Here is a 17,734-nt window from a genome sequence, read left to right on the forward strand (position 1 = left end):
CCAGCATCTGAGCCAATGCAGACTGGCTCTGGCTCCAGCTCCAGCTCCAGCTCCAGCTCCAGCTCGGATGTTCTCAACCACTGCCATGCTAAAACCTTCCCTGCACTTGAATTGCAAGAAATCAGAACTTTAAACCTTTTTAACAATATTACTAAATTATAAGCTTTTGTGCTTTGACTGAGAGAAAACCGGAGCGCTTTCCAAAGCATGCGCAGCAGACTTATTTACAGGATATGGCCCCGGTGATTAGATCACTACTAGTGCACTGTTCAGGAAGTCGCACACTATAAATCTGGTTAAGAGCCCCCAGCCCATCTCTCTCTACACCCAGACCCATACCAACCATGCAATGAAAGACATGGGCAATTCGGTGATGTCCCAGCGCAATCTGCTATAAAATAAATGTCACTCTGGAAGTGTATATAGTACCCTTTCTCTCCTTTCCAACACCATAAAAAAATGCCACAAAAGGAATGAATGAATCAAAGCTACTTAAAAATCATAACAAATGTCCAATGATAACTACAAATTTAAATGAGAAAAAAAAATGCAAAATTCTCATAGTTTTGCAACTTGTCCAAATTCTACATTCAAAACCCACTAGGCCTCTTTGAAAGGCTCAATTCCTAGACTAGCTCATTATCATAAATGTCCCTTGAAGGGTTCGGAGAAAAGCCCAATTTTGCCTCCAATTCTACATATCTTGATATGCATATTTATCACAAGAATCATTACTCTTACATTACTAAGTTATTGGGCTTTCTACCCTAATGTCTATAAATATGACAGTGTATTTAATTACATAAACAAAATATTATGCATGGACTCAATATTTGTATATTAATATGTAACGCACAGAAAACAAACATCCAGGACAGGACTGGACCCAGAGGTACAGAGAACCTGACACAATGAGAACAGGAACTAGTGCGGCTCCCTCCATTGACATCGTAAAGTTGCCACATTTTCTGGGCTCTCTTTTGAATTAATGTGGCATCTGTTCCAAGTACAGCATGCTAACATTTCACTAAAAGATATTCTCATTCTACATTTGTATCTGGTTTGCTTATTATTTGAACTACTGTTTTATTTCAGTGGTCATTTCTTTACACCAACTTGTCAATTGGCTTCCCTAATCTATCTCCCCCGAGCACAAAAAGGGTGGGGAGAAACCATCAGCTTAAAACCCTCTAACAGCAATAATTACAATACGCTTTGCATATAGATGAAATAAAGAAAATAAGCAGCACAGAGATTTTTGTAGGCTTTTTAGTATTGGGTCCTGATAAGTTAGCAGCATCTGTTCCTTTCAGAAAAAGAATTCTTTGCTCTGAGGACTGAAGGGCTGGGGGGAGGGGAAAGGAAGAAAAGTAAACAGATACGAAATAGGATAATTCAAGTTAAAAGTTTGGCCACCATGAATTGATGATTTCAGTAATTTTCACATATCCAACTCTGTCCAGTGGTAACTGCTTTTTAAGGCACCCTCAAAAAACGCTGCAGCAAAAAGCCAAATACAATCAGTTGTATTTAACATGCATGCTGCATACTCCACTATGTTACGTCACATCGGGCACAGAGAAGACGCTTACCAAGCTATCCTGCGTTCTATAAACTGCCTAACAACAACAGAACAGGCACTCCATAGTGGGAGTGGGAGCTGTCAGTATAAGCAGCCTTTTCCCTTGGTCAACTCTGAAGGAAACAAATAAGGCTTATATTTCTGTCTTTTAAGCTCACCTCTCTCAAGGCCTGTACTCTCAATCTTCCAGCCTTTCTCAGAAAGGAAGGCTATTTCTTTAAAATTAAAAAGCTGCAAAAGAACACGCCAACTTAAAAGCCCCACACCTTAAACCAACTGTCCTCCAGATGTCCCTTTTGGCTTCCTCCTCTGTAGGAGAATGGCCTATCCAGAGCACTGGTCTCTAAGTGGGTGCATCCACCCTGGGGGAGGAAGGCAGCCATGGGAAAAAATTATCGGGTCTAGTAATAATTAATGTCGTTTTTAACATTCGTTTAAAATCTTGCTTGGCATTGACTTGTATTGACATAGCCTTCAAACACGTGAAGTCCAATTAACAAGTTTTGCTTGAAAAAGTTTGTGTTTGGTTTGGTTTTTGTTGCAAAACTAGGGCTAAGAAGATGGCGGATGAAGAGCATATTCGGCACTGCATGCTTTACGAGTTCCAATTAGGAAGAAAAGCAAGTGAGGCTGCAAAAAACATCTGTAGTGCTCTTGGTCAAGATGCAGTTAGCGCCAGAAAATGCCAGCGTTGGTTTGAGAAATTTCGCGAGGGAAATTTTTCGTTAGATGACAAGAGGGGTCGAGGCCGAGGGTCCAATTTTGACCAAGAAGCTCTTCAAGCTCTTTTGGTGCAAAATCCTCAAATTACCCAACAAGAGCTTGCGACAACTTTAAATTGTTCACAAAAAACAATTTCCAATCAATTGCGTGCACTTGGCAAAGTCCAAAAGTTTGGAAAATGGGTTCCTCATGAGTTGACCGACAACAACCGTAATCAAAGAGTCACAATTTGCAGTTCGCTCCTCTCTCGTCAAAACGGTTTGCCGTTTTTTAGAGCAAATTGTTACCGGAGATGAACAATGGGTGCTGTATGTTAATTTGAAAAGGCGGCCTCAATGGTTGGACAAAAATGAGGCTCCGCAGCCCACGCCAAAACCTGACTTGCATGAGAAAAAAGTGATGTTGTATGTTTGGTGGAATTTTAAAGGAATTCTTCATTATGAACTTTTACCATCTAACCAAACCATTACAAGTTCAGTGTATAGTGCCCAATTGGAAAGGTTAGCCCAAGCTTTAAGAGAAAAAGAACCCGCGCTGATTAATCGGAAGGGCGTAATTCTTCACCACGATAACGTACGACCGCATACTGCAAGAATCACTGCTGAAAACTGCGCCAGTTGGAATGGGAAGTTCTCCCTCAACCTGCATATTCTCCTGATATTGCCCCTTCCGATTACCATTTGTTTCGTTCTTTGCAAAACTTTCTTCTTGGAAAAAAATTTAATAATGAAGAATACCTCAAAAATGCATTGACCGAATTTTTTGCATCAAAATCACAAGAATTTTACAACAGAGGGATTAAAATGCTTCCTGAGCGTTGGGCACAAGTAGTAGAAAACAACAGCAACTATATTGTTGATTAAATTTTGTTGTATTGTTTAAATAAATTCGATTTAAAAAAGTATTAGAAAACGACATTAATTATTACTAGACCTAATACAACTTATATTTTTAAATCTCATCCTTTTTGAAAGTTCACATTTTCTGTGCATTTTATAACATTCATAAAGTACTGGGTTCAGGAAATTATATATAAATACGCATTCACTGGTGGCCATAATTTTTTTAAAGTTTGGAGACTACAAAATTAAGAAGGTCGAAATTAAAATGAGTCAGGAAAATTAGGCTCTGACATTAATTTACTCTAATTCTTGTCTCTGCCTCAGTTTTGCCATCCATGATATGAATTGTTTGAGCCCTTTATACACACTTATAAGACTATTACAAGAAATAATAAAATATGTAGGGCATGGTCTGAGCCACACAAAATGACAAATACATATGAATGCTACCAATGAGAAATACTCCTAATTTGGCTTGTTAAAACTTTGACTATACTATAGTTTAAATAAACTGCTATGCCCTAACAGACTCCATTCTTAGAATTTAAAGGCCAGGCTTTAGCACTTGACTGAATTTAGGTCTAAAGCAGCATAAAGCACCTTAGATACAAAGAGTGCATTTCTAGTATTAGAAAGACATTAAACACACACACACCAAAAATCTTATATAATAAAAGTTATTATCTATGAAATAAATTTAATTTAAAAATTATAAAGGTGAATTATAACGAATAACCTTACTAACAAGTTAAAACTCTCAAAGCCAGAATAAGGATACTATATTTAATGTAGTTAAATAAGGCCTTGAGTGTGTCTTTTGTATACTAGTATAATGCCAGAGGGGAAAAAACAAATCACTGGCACTTGATAAATTATTGGCACGTCCAATAATTTACCTTGTTTTGTGTGTGTGTGTGTGTATGTGTGTGTTTTTAACTGCTTTTTAAAATGCTGGTTTAGCCCTAGCCAGTTTGGCTCAGTGGATAGAGCATTGGCCTGTAGACTGAAGGATTCCAGGTTTGATTTCAGCCAAGGGCACATGCCTGGGTTGGGGGCTCAATTCCCAATAAGGGTCATGCAGGAGGCAGCCAATCAATGATTCTCTCTCATCATTGATGTTTCTATCTATTCACCTGCCTCTTTAAAAAAAAAAAAAAGTCAATAAAAATATGTTTTACAATAAATAAATGAAATGGTGGCTTACCAATATAACATTTGGTGATGGCTAAGTAAGGATAGGGATGGGGGTGAGGTCAGCCAACATTATCACACATTAAGATGTGAGTACCAGGCCTAATTCCTATGCAGGTTATCTGTATGCTGATTAAGCAGTACTCGTTTGAGTTTCTATTATTTAAAACATTACAAGTGTTTTCTTAGTTTTAAAACCCTGTTTTACTTTATAATTATTGAATTAATGACGCCTTAAAACACAGAAGACAGACTACTAGTTAAAAAAAATTTATCTGAAACCACATCTCTTCGTAACTAGCTATCAAAATAACCTAGTAGAATTTAATTCTGAAAATGATGCCTCCTAAATTACTTGTGTAGGACAGAAAACAATGTTGTCATTTTAAGTTGGTTAACATTCTTTAAAGTTTTAAGAATAATAATGATCATCTCTAAGGCATTAGGTACAAATAAGAAGTACGTACTCAAAACGACTTTTGCCCACAGATAATAATCATTCTAGGGCATTACGTTTATCTTTTTTTTTTTTTTTTTTTTTTTTTTTTTTTTTTTTTTTAGCATTAACACTATTTGATAGTCCCCTTTTCCTCATGTCTTACTTCTGTCCTTCACCACATTATTGTCTGTGTCCGTGTAGATTTATAATCTTAATTTATGAATCTTACACACCTCTCTCCTTCCAACTCCACTGTAACTTCCTACCTGAGGCTTATATTCAAAAATAGCAAGTTTTAAAAATAGCCATGTGAAAAAGTAAATTTCAAGTACTATGGTATAATTCTATTTATTTTTTAAAATTCGTATTGTACATATTGAAATGCACAGGAAAATTTAAAAGAAGAATGAGAAAGGGATAACTAACTTTCTACTTTATATATATCTATATTGCTAGAATTTACTTTTATAACTCTGAATGTAATTTATAATATTTCTTAGGATACACTTATTATCAAGTCCTCTCAAATGTTATTAGTTACGTAAGACTAATTGAAAGAGTAAATGTAAACTACATATTTGCAACTACTAAGAAAATGTATAAAATAACCTACCCTGCTGAAGTGCTCAACTTCCAACCTTTAAGAAATAGATGGTAGCGGAAACCGGTTTGGCTCAGTGGATAGAGCGTCAGCCTGCAGACTGAAAGGTCCCAGGTTCAATTCTGGGGAAGGGCATGAACTTTGGTTGTGGGCAATCCCCAGTAGGGGGTGTGCAAGAGGCAGCTGATGGATGATTCTCTCTCATTGATGTTTCTAACTCTCTATCCCTCTCTCTTCCTCTCTGTAAAAAAATCAATAAAAAATATTTTTTTTAAAAAAAAAAAAAAGAAGAAAGAAATAGATGGTAGCCCTGACTGGGTGGCTCACTTGTTGCAGCGTCATCCAGTACACCAAAAGGTTTCGTGTTTGATTCCCAGTCAGGATACCTTAGGTTTCAGGTTTGATATCAAGTCGCTGTCTGTCTGTCTCTCTCCCCTTCCCTCCCTTCCTTCCTCTCTCTCTAAAATCTGTAAAAATATATCCTCACGGGAGGATTAAAAAAAAAAAGAAAGAAAGAAAAGAAATAGATAGTAGACCCCATCCCTACTAGGCACTGTGCTTGGTGATGTGCATATCCCAAATGCCTTCATTTCAATTCCATTCCAATGCATATTATTTTCAAAATATTCAACTTAATCCAAACCAAATCAACATGAAACAACCTCAAAATGTCACTTCTTTGCTATGGCCATTTCAGTAAGTTGAAAACTTCTTTAGTAATTCACTTTCTACAGGAATTACACAGTTTAGTACAGCATTATGACTTAAGAAAAGAGGCTCTGGAATCAAACTTGGGCTTGAATTTAGACTGTATCATTTGCTATCTACATAATTCCAGGAAAACCTTTATTTCCTCATCTATAAAATGGGAGTAGGGTAATAATAGCAAGTCCTCAGAATATTGCTATGAAGATTAAAATTAAATGAGAACCTATATGTAAAAAGGCTTATTAGCACAATACATAATACTCAGTAAATATTAAGGTAATATTATATTTAACTAGTGGTCTGGTGCATAAAATTCATGCATGGGGGAGTGTGGGGGGTTGTCCCTCAGCCCAGCCTGACCCCTCTCCAATCTGGGACCTCTTGGGGGATGTCTGACTGCCGGTTTAGGCCCAATTCCTGTGGGCAGTCGGACTCCCTCTTACAATTCGGGACCGCTGGTTTCTAACCATTCACCTGCCTGCCTGCCTGATCACCCCTAACCATTCTGGCTGCCGGCCTGCCCACCCCCAACTATCCCCCCCATGCCGGCCTGCTCATCCCCAACTGGCCCTCCTCCTGGCCTAATCGCCCCTAACTGCCTCTGCCCAGCCACCATGGCTTTATCTGGAAGGACATCGGAAGGTCTCCAGGTCTAATGAGCATATTACCCTCTTATTAGTATAGACATCATAACAACAGGTAATCCTAAAGTACGAAAACTGTTCACAACTTGCCAAACATTTGAAGTCTTATATCTACACCATTTCTCTAAGAACAAATATACATATTTGTATAAGATTATATATTAACATATAAAAATGTTTTTCAGCATGCATGTAATTAAAACTTTTCATTACGACACATCAGTACATTTATGATATTTCTGTGAACACACACACACACACAGTCAGCACACACTGTTAAGAACTTGTCTACTGCACATAGTGGTGGTGTGTGCGTGCAGGAGGCGTTCAGATCACCAATTATGTTTCTAACTCGTATATTTAAATTTTTAAAAAATATTAACATTAACGTAGCATGAACAAATATCTTAAAATCCAGCCGTCAGTGAATTAAAAACTCCATGGATATATACTATTCTAGTCTATAAAGTACATTCATGAGTATTACCTCATCTAATCCTTTTAACAGCATAGTGAAGCAGGCTTTTACCATTATGCCCATTTTACCACTGAGAAAACTAAACCCCTGCAAGGCTGAATTTCCCAGGAGTGCACAGCTAGTGACAGGCCTGGTCTTCTGACATCACCACAACTGTTTCATTACATTGGCCTGGGACATTTCATTTTTTAAAAAGACAGAAAATTGTGCTCAGTAATTTAGGCGTGTCAGAGGGCTCTACAGGGAATTACATGTCTGTCAGATGTACTCTCACTTCCTCTCTTTATTTCCAACTTTAGTGTTTCAGAAATTTCGCAAGTACATGTAACTATAAAATGTAGATAAAGAGAATTCACCTAAACCTGATATTTCCTGCAGTGGCCAATTAATACCAGAGACCACTTTCCCCATATAGTTAGCCCATTGTACTTAACTTCTCTGTAATGATTCAATTTAATATTTCATTTTAATATTAGGTCCTGAAAAGACAAGCTACTATAAAATAAATTTAACCATTTATAATGTAACTTGCATATCAGACCAGATTCTATAAATTCTGATACATCTAAAAAAATCTATATAATGTCTAGTATACAAACATTAACAAATTTCAGTTTATATTTATGAGGGAGGAAAATGTTAGTGTTATTATAGTGGTTTGATCTGTTATGTAAACAAGTACTTAAATAATTACTACAAAAGGCAGAGTTTTCTTAAATGAATACAGCAGCTCTCAGCAATAATATTCCAGGAACTCTGCACAAGGGAAAAAACTGGAGCAGATACTAGCCAAACAGGTAGAAAAAGGCATTTCCCTAATTCTGCATACACTCAAACTAAGACTCATACAACTTATGCTTACTTTTTTCAATATTCCCAGGTGTCCCTTTCTCTTCTCAAAAACCAAAAAGGGACCATCCATGCAGATAAAAATATCCTACAAATTCAAGAGCCTAAAAGAAGTCAGAACAGCCTGAGAGAAAAGAATGTAAAGACATACGATTTTTTTTTAACCTAACATTTCAAGTACAACCCACAGACTTGAAACTACATTTTCTTTCTGGGGCTGCTCACTGGCCTCGATTACATCAATTCTGTAACACTGTGAACTGTGGTGATAGATTGGTTCATGCTTCTAAATGCAACAGAATTTTCCCAAGGTTATCACACACTGTGATATGAAGAACATTTTTGCAGCATCTTATTTTCATTAATCAATTAGTTTGGATATTCTACCAGTGCAAACATTATGAATAAAGAAATTTTCATTATCGTCTAAACTTTCCAAAGGCTGTGGTACAGTAGCAACAAGTATTGAGTAGGCAGAATTAAATCTGGTTAAAATGCTGCTACTACTGGTTGGTTGTCTACTTTGGTCATATATCATATAGGGAGAAATTAAGATGCAAAGACATTTTATTTACAGCAAAAAATTCTAAGAAATCGCCACATCATTACCATAGCATCAAAATCTCAAGGTCTTGTTAGAACAGCCTGGGCTTCTGATAAAATAATATAAAACAGAAGAAAAATGTAAAGCATGGTATTTTTTAAATAGCAATAACCATTGCTACTGCTGCCAATTCTAAACATTTACTGAGCCTTTATTATGTGCCAGGCACTGTGTTAAGCAGTTTCACAGATTTTAACATTTAATCCCTACAACAACACTCTGATATTAAAGTAAAAGTATTAGAATGCTCAGAAGAACAGAAATTTAAATTTTATAAATGATAATATAAGCAAATTATTAAAGAAACTTTACCTTTTTTCTGCCTTTCAGACTATAGCTTTGAATATTAAGTTTACACTAAAACCATATTCATTTTCAGGGCTCTGTCTTCTATTTAAAGAATACTGTACTTCAAGATGTTGACAATTATTACAGAAGAATAAAAAACAACAACTCTGAATGTAAATACTGGCACACATACAAGAAAACAAACCCTTCCATCCAACTTTACCTAATAACTGACCCCATGCAAAGAAAAGAGAACAGCATATACATATCAGGCCCTACAACTAACTATGGACTTCTAATGCCCATACTATCATTCAATAATGCTATAATTATAAAGAGACCTATATCATCACAGACAAAAATAATTTATACTTGCTAAGTTTTGAATATATATACACATACATAAATGTTACTTTACATACAAATCTTATAGTAGCTAATAAAAACAACCAACTAATCTAAGGTAAACTAAAACACTAGGATGTTTCTGAAGACTCACTTTAGGATATCAGCAACATCATAATAATGACATTAGCAATCAAACTTTACTTAGCAGAAAGTTCTTATAAGCTTGGGAAGCAATGTATAAAATGGAGTAAACAAGAGGGAAGGGTTCCCTGTGCTGTTTAAATCAACTACAGGTCCCAGCATGCAACACTCTAATCTGGAGTTAAGCAAAAAAAATCACAATGCATCCTGGGACTTGTAGTAAGTAAACCACTTCACTCTGCCACAGTTAAGTTTCAACAAAGTCTGAACTATCTAGCACAATTTGACTAGGTCTTATTATCATGTTAGTCAAATTCAGATCTCATTTGTTTCTTCTCTGCTCTGGCACAGTTTCTTTAGCACATAATTTAAAACGTATCAATTTATATTTAAGTCAACATTTTCACATTAGAAAAACCTTATACAGGGTAAATACATAAAAGGAATGCTTAAAAAGCAGAAAGTTTGATATAATTAAACTTTAATTATAAAGTTTAAATTATAATTTAAAATTTTATTTAAATACATAATTTTTGAAACAATTTTCTCAGTTTCCTTGGATCAGTTTTAAAGCTTTCTATCCCACTCCCAAAAGAAAAGATTTTTAATTGTTTTACCAGGTTTCCTCTTAACAGTCTTTCAAGTTATGTTTTATAAATATTTTTTCTTAAAGAAAATTCTTATAAGAAAACATTTTCCATACACTCTAATACTGTCCACTAGGATAGCAGTTTTGTGTATTACTGTTCTTACAGTAATACATACACATAATACCATCAGACACACCAAAAAAAAAACACACAAAAAAACAAAAAAAAACCCAGTAAGTTCCTCACTTGTCTTCACTCAAAATTTACTCCCTCAACTTTCACCCTTCCTCCCTCTCTCTCTCTCTCTCTCTCACACACACACACTCACTCACACACACACACACACACACACACCCCTATTTCTGGAAAGAACACTTAAGAAAAAATATTCCAACTACAAACCCATCTCTGACCTCCTCTAAAAACACAAAGATTTCCATTAAAACTATCAATAACATGTCCAACCCCAAGCAATCTATGTTTATTCAGATTCTACACTCACCCCCTATTTTTTGCAAGACTGAAGGAGGAGGCTGGGAAAGAACCAAGTGCAATCTGCATCAGGAGGCCTAACACAGGTGGTGGGTTATTTTCAGGCAACGAGCACCTTCACAAACATGCTGTGGAATACAGTCCAAGAAATTCCTAACAAGAAAAGATAAGCTGGCAAACAAATTTAACACAATCCAGCTAAAAATCACCTGCAACACATGCTACTACATTTCACCATAAAAGTGACAGGCTACAACAAGATCTGAAGCTTCATCAATACAACATACTGTCCATAAGGCCATAGATAGCTGTTGCCATGGTTACTATCACCCACTTCTATCAGAAAATTATTGTCATTACTCTGAAGTTTTTGGTACTTATTTAAAATAAAAATTTTAAAGAACAGTTTAGGGTTCTAACTGTTAATTGAGTGAAAAAATCAACTCCTGTTTGATTTGTAAGTATGCTGCCTTAGAAATGCACATGGTTAACAATACTTGGATCTGCAGCAGGAAAAAATCAATTTCTTTCTGCTGCTCCTTCTCCTCAAGTACTGACAGTTTGTATTCTCAATGCAGCCAAAACAATAAAACAAAACCCATCTTTTTGGCTTCTGTGTTTAAGTCATTTTTCTCTCCTAGGCCCACAACCAGAGTCAAAGCCTAGATCACCAACCTGTTAGGCCCCACCTCCTTCCTATCTCCACATTACCCGTTCACTTTTTTTGTCCACTTAAAAAGGCAGAAGAACACTTCCGTAGATGATTCCAAAATACAGGAAAAAATAGTTTCCTTCAATGAGACCTGCTCACTATTTTTTTTGAAAGGGGTGGGGTGGGGCTTGCAGTGTATTGGAGGGAGAGAGAAATGGAGGGGTATTCAAACTTCCCAATAAATATCTAGGGTAAGAAAGTTGCTTTAGAAAAACCGAAAGGATGACTGAACCTCAAGGGAAGAGTTCACCACCACCCCAGTTTAAGATGGAATTGATAGACAAGTAATATAAAAGTTATTTTTAAAAGTCTATTTCAACATTCTTACAAAAGATAACTGTTCAAAAAATTAATACATAAGAATTACATGAAAGCCTATAAAATTATATGGCCACATACACACACAAACACATAAAGAAGAAAGCATATACTATTTAACAAATAATTACTTATAATGAATTTAATGCAGTTTTAACAAATTACCTCTTTTTAAAAAAATCTCAAAGCAGCAAAAATACACACCTGGTAAAGTTAAAGTGATCAGAATATTTTGCTATGCTCCTTAAGAATACTTAGGAGCTTGCAAAAAAAGCCCATGTACAAAAGTTCTTGAAAAGTTAACATAAATCATTAATATTTCCCAGCACAGATTAATATGAAGACTCAAACATGTTTCAAGAAATGAGCTCTAAATATAGATATAAAGGAATTCTGTCAAAGGTTAGAGACCTAAAACTTTAATCTCTTCCTTTTCTCCTTTTGAATAGTAATTAAATACAAAAGCCTTCAGCAATAAGATACTAAGGATACAAAATTTAAAAGCACATTCATATAACCTTAACTTCAGTATTTCAAGAAAAGCTTTGAGTATTCACTGTCTGTGGAATTGGAAAGTTAATATTACCCTGAGCAGTTTCATTTTTAACTAAACAGTTAAATGTTTTTCTCACTATACACAGAAGCAAGTTTCTATATTTAATTACTAATTGTGGTTATTTCATAAAGAACAGTCACTTCTAAACTTTAAGATATGCTCATAAGCACAGGGACTTCTAATTATCTACATTTTATTTTATTTTGGTAAAAATTTGTGAACATGCTATTAAGAAAGCTACAGCTTGGGCTCTGAGTGTTAAATTTTTGTGTTATTTTTACACAAAAGTACTTCAGTGTACCCCTCTAGGATTTGAGTAGTCATTTCCTCATGCATCCCTCTAAAATAGAAAAAGATATATAGATGTACTTTATACTAATGCACACATGTACACCTCTTTTACACTTTCAAACAAATTTAAAAGATTTAGTAAGAATTTTCCCCAAAGTTAGCAGAATCAATCAAAACAATCAAAATCTCAACAATGACATCTGTTACTCTGTGTGTTGTTAAGAGTCTACAGAAGAACTGAGAATTTAAATATTCACTAAAATCAACTACTGATGTATCAATGGAGAAATGAAGAAAAACTTTAATAGGGGATACACATTTCACAAGATCTACAAAAGGAAAAGTGATCTTTTTCTTGAATTATGAGAAACTGCCTAGGCAGCATTTTTTAAACAAAGCTTCAAAACTGTAACAAAGAGCTTTTTGGTAACCACAGCAGTATTTAAAAAAAAAAAAAAGAAGAAGAAGAAGAAGAAGAAAAAAGAAAAAAAGAAGAATTATAAGGTGTTTGGGGTGCACTTTTAATGCACTCATTTCCCAAATGATACGGAGAAAGTTAACATTTTAAAGACAGAAGCTTCTGTCCATGCATTAATTAGTAACCTATCTCAACAACTTAACATCTGCACGGCTGCTGACAATTTACAAAGAACATGTATTATCGCATTTGATCTTACTTAGAAAAAAAGTACAGCATTATGCCTAGAAAACAGACAAAACTCAAAGCAGGTTTATCAAATTTTCTACACATTCCAAAGTTTTTCAACTCTGACATAAAACTTTACAAGCCACCAAGTAGGATATTTCCAGCGATAAATCAATTCACCTAATACTAACAAGAGTTTCAAATGACCATGTGCTATAAATGCTATGAAACTACTTTTATCTCTATGGAGTTATTGTTAAGTGTTACTAATGGACATATCATCAGCAATGATCTATACCCACAGATATAACTACTTATACTTCAAGAATCTCAGTCTTTGGAGGCCAATTCAAATAACATCAAGCATATGCATTTATAAAGCCAATCGCCTAAGAATTTATTTATTAGGATAACTGTGCATAGGTTTGAGGAAAAAAATAAACACAAAAAGTGTAAAATGTTCTCCATACAATATCTCCCTTTCCAAAATCTCAGGTACTCTTTCAAAATCTCAGGTACTACTTCTATTAATATTATAAGGGTGATCACAAAACGTCCCAATTCATACCAACTGCTTTTGTTTATAGCTATTGTACATAATAAAGACTAATTCCTCTTCGAAGTAATTCTAACAGCATTCTGTGACTAGACACAGCATCCTTAAGATATCCACAATAAGAAGTCTACTTTGTGTAATATTGTAAGCAAGTAAAAAGAAGTCAAAGATTTCAGTTTAAATAGCATATGTAACTTACTAATGGAATTTTTTTTTTTTTTTAGTGAACTTACTGAAAATCTTTCTGGAACTTTAGGGTGTTAATCCTGTTGCTTAGTTGAAGCTAAGAAGAGCTATAATAAATATCAAGACCCTCAAAATTCAGAAATTTGCTTTATCTTGCTGTAGCACCTCCTGCTGGATAGCATTTAGAGCTCTTCATGGAAGCAGAAGAAGAATGTCTGAGGCCACTCCTTCCAGAAAGTTGAATAGGAGAAAGGATGGACCCTTCAAGACTAAAAGAAATAGGGCCCCGTCCATCACTTTAACCCTTAAAAATAAAATCTGGCATAGGGTATAAGTCTTTTTTTTAACCTATTACTATTCCAGAACCATGAAGACCTGCCCAAGTCCAACGTGCAAAATGCATAAGCAAGCTTGTAAAATTACTTTAAAACCCATCAAAAGCACTCAAGCAAAAGACTATTATGGCCAGGCAAGCAATGCCAGTCATATTGCAAATACTATTATATTAACAAAAGCAAAAGTCTGACATAATAAGAAAAGTATCTGGAATTTTTTCCCCCTGCAATATTTTTAACATGTTAGCCAGAAGTTTGTGTTTTGAGAATTTTCTGCACTACTACTATGCTCTTCACTTAAGAATAGTTGTACATTTCCAGGAGTTTTAAGTACATTTGTTTGCAAACATGAGTAACTAAATACACATTTAAACAAAAAAAACCTCTTTGCCATCAAAAGCTATTCCTGAGATTTTAAAATTCATTCTTCAGACATTTTAAATAGCCCCTACAGCTCATTTTAATTAAGCCCGTATACAAGTGGAGACAGAAAAAGAGAAAAGGCAGGAACTTACCAAAATCAAAATGAAAACAGTATTTCCAATAAAAATGGGGTAACAGTTTCCTACAAAATCGTGAAACGAAGTAAATTGTGAAACTTTTTAAAAGGGGGGAGGGGAAAAAGGAGGGGAGAAGGAGACTAGTCTTCAAAACCCAAAGAAAAGCTGACCTATTTATTTCTACTGCCCAAACAGGAGTGAATACCCAAATGTAAACAAACAACATGAACACTGAAAAGTACACTTAGGTCTCAGGCCCGATTTCAGTTTCTTTACCAGGCCCTCAATGAAACTACAGATGTCGATGAGAAGAACCCTCTATAAAAGGAGATATTCCGGCTCTCTGCCCTAAAGAACCCCTATAAAGTCTGCCTATGAGAAGGCTTCCTTCCTAGAGTGCACACACTGCTTTAAAAAAAAAAAAAAAAAAAAACTTTCCACAGTCCAAATTAATCTGATTCTAATATTCAGCTATCAATTATTAATATACAAATGTTCTTCCTTCTCTAAAGTCCCCAGCTAAAGCATCCACATTCCTAACACCTACTATTAAAAAATGAACACACAGCTCGCTCCCGGGCTCTGGGGCAGATCTTTGAAATCCAAAACACAAGCCACAAAGTTCACTGTCAAGGCCAGTGCTGAGGCCCACACAGGCCCGGACCCTTAATTCCCATCTGACATGCTTAGAGAGCCATTACATGCAAAGACATCCTTTAAAAACAACACAATGTGGACGTGCAGAGTGAGACCCTCTACTTGGAGACCTAAACAAAGAATATTTCGGCGTAGGACCGGCATCTGATGACACCGGATTCATCAATGAAAACAAAACCTGCCTTCCATGAGCAGTCATACCCTGATCTCAGCAACTCCACTACTTAGAGATCACTCTCGGCGCATCTGCACCCCACAAACCGGCGTGTGGCCTTCTCCGGGGGGTGGGTGCCAGCCACGGACAAAGTTGAAAGGAGACATTCTTCCCCGGGTGCCCAAATCTCGGCATCCATCCCTCCCCTTGCCAGGGCCACCTTGCTGCTACCCACCATCGCGACCGATCGCGGCCAGGGGAGAGAGAAGAAAAAAAAAAAAAAAAAGAAATCCTAACAGCACCGCTCCGCAGAATAAAGAGACCAGAGAGAGGATGACGAGAAGTGTTGGGAACTGCGTGCACGGCGGGGCTGGACCAAACGGAAAGAGTCCCACTCCGCGAGCCCCTCCCCCCGGCGGGGGCGCGGGCGGCGGGGGAGGGGCGGCCCGGCCCCTCGCGGAGCGGCCTGTCCGCCGGCCCGGCCCGCGCGGGGTCCCGGGGCGCCTGCGGCCGCGGGCGGGCGGGCGGCGGGGGCGAGTGCGGGAGGCCGGCCCCGGGGTGAGGGGTGCAGGCCGACGCTCCGGAATAACAAGTTGCAGAAGAAGAAAAAGAAGAAGAAGAAGAAGAAGCGGAATTTCCCCACCGCTCCTCCGGCCACCCAAGACAAATGCACCAACACCAACACACACACACACACACACACACACACACAGGCCCGGCAGCGTCAGCAGCCGCAATTTTTTTTTTTTTTAATCAGATCCCTCAGTCACCAAACAAGATGGTTTTCCAAAAAATTTTTTTTAAATAAATAAATAAATAAAATCTTTAAAAAAAATAATCATAATAAAACTTCCCCCCGACAGCATCCCGGGGAGGGGGGGAGGGGGATGAAAGAGCCAAGGCGATCACCATCCCCGGGCGGAGGGGCGGCGAGGCCCGCGCCCCCCGCCCCCTCCGCCGCCCCCTCCGCGGCCCCCGCCGGGCCGCCGAGCCGCCCCCTCCCTGCCGCCCCCGGCGCCCGCCGCCTCTGTCACCCGCCCGGCCCCGCACTCAGCGCCCAGGCTCCGGAGGCTGCTCATAAACTTACTTCCAATCTATCCTGGGGAGGGGTGGAGGGCAGCGGGGAGGGAGAGAGAGGGGGAGACAAGGTTTTCCCATTGTCTTTTTTTTTTTTTTTAAGGGGTGGGGGGTGGGGGGAAGGAATAGGAAGGGCACACGCAGGGGGGCGCCCCGAAGGGGAAGTTATTGCTCAAATCTCAAGTTGACTGCGGGGTCCTGGCGAGAACACCCCCCCTTTACCTCCTCCCTCCCTCCCTCCCACACACCCCTCCCCTCCCCCCACAACAAACTCCAGGCAGGCAGCCCCCGTGCCTCCCCTCGACAAACACCAGAGACAAGACAGAGAGAGGGAGAGCGAGAGAGCAGGGGGAGAGGGGGAGGGGGAGGGAGGGGAAGAGAGCTACTCCAGGAAAAGAGAGAGAGAGAGAGAGAGAGAGAGAGAGAGAGAGAGAGAGAGAGAGAGAGAGAGAGAGAGAGGAGTGAGAAGAGAATGGAAAAGCTGGGATACTGCACCCTCCTGCTGCTGGCTGGCTGTCCCCCCTGGCAGCTGGAGGCAGGAACTCTGAGCAGGAGAAGCAGGAGGAGGAGGAGGAGGGAACTCTTCTTCATGGGGAGGGTGGGAGGGAGGGAGGGAAGAAGCTGGGGCTGCTGCTGCTGCTGCTGCTGCTCTGGGCCTCTCGCACTTTTTAGATACTAGTGTGTTAAAATGGTAGGTTGTTCCCTCCTTCTCCCTCCTCCTCCTCCTCCTCTCCTCTCCTCTCCCTCTCGCACTCACTCACTCACTCTCTCTCTCTCTCTCTCTCTCTCTCTGGGCTGTTTCTTTCCTCCTCTTCCCCAGGCAAAGGGGGGTTGGGGAGGAGGGGGTGGGGGGGGAGGAACTGGATCCTCCTCCTCCTCCAGGAGGGACACACTCGGCTCCGGGCCGGAGTAGGAGGGAGGGGGGATCAGAGCAGCGGGAGAGAAACTGTGGGAGACAAACAAGCCCAACTCTTCATCCTCCCTCCTCCTCCTCCTCCTCCTCTCAGCAGCAGCAGCGAGCACCACCAGCCCATTCACCACCCGGCCCCGGGCCGCAGCACCTCCGCCGCCTCAGCCCGGGGATCCCTCCGCCCAGGCCCAGACACACTCACTCGCCCGCGCGGGAGCCCGCCGCGCGGCCCCGCCGGCCCGCCGCCGCCGTGCGCGCCCCCGCCGCTCCCGAGAGCCGGGCGAGAGGCGCTGGGGCTGCGAACGCGAGCGGGGAC

At 38.9% G+C, this 17,734-nt stretch overlaps 1 protein-coding gene across 35 annotated transcripts in view; it reads right to left on the minus strand.

Annotated features, from left to right (window-relative positions):
- Positions 1 to 17,572, minus strand: part of PHF21A (PHD finger protein 21A) — a 160,413-nt gene extending 142,841 nt beyond the window's left edge. For 7 of the 35 annotated variants that reach the window (XM_036426412.2, XM_036426407.2, XM_036426416.2 and 4 more), the window contains exon 1: positions 17,004 to 17,568. The gene's annotated coding sequence lies outside the window, so the exon portion shown is untranslated. Of the gene's footprint in view, positions 1 to 13,832; positions 14,549 to 14,635; positions 15,640 to 17,003 lie in introns of those variants that run through there. The other 28 variants (XM_036426397.2, XM_036426399.2, XM_036426390.2 and 25 more) reach the window with 19 other exon arrangements.
- Positions 17,573 to 17,734: the final 162 nt, after the last annotated feature.

Source organism: Pipistrellus kuhlii, unplaced genomic scaffold (assembly GCF_014108245.1).
Source record: "Pipistrellus kuhlii isolate mPipKuh1 unplaced genomic scaffold, mPipKuh1.p scaffold_m20_p_9, whole genome shotgun sequence".
NCBI classification, from domain to species: domain Eukaryota; kingdom Metazoa; phylum Chordata; class Mammalia; order Chiroptera; family Vespertilionidae; genus Pipistrellus; species Pipistrellus kuhlii.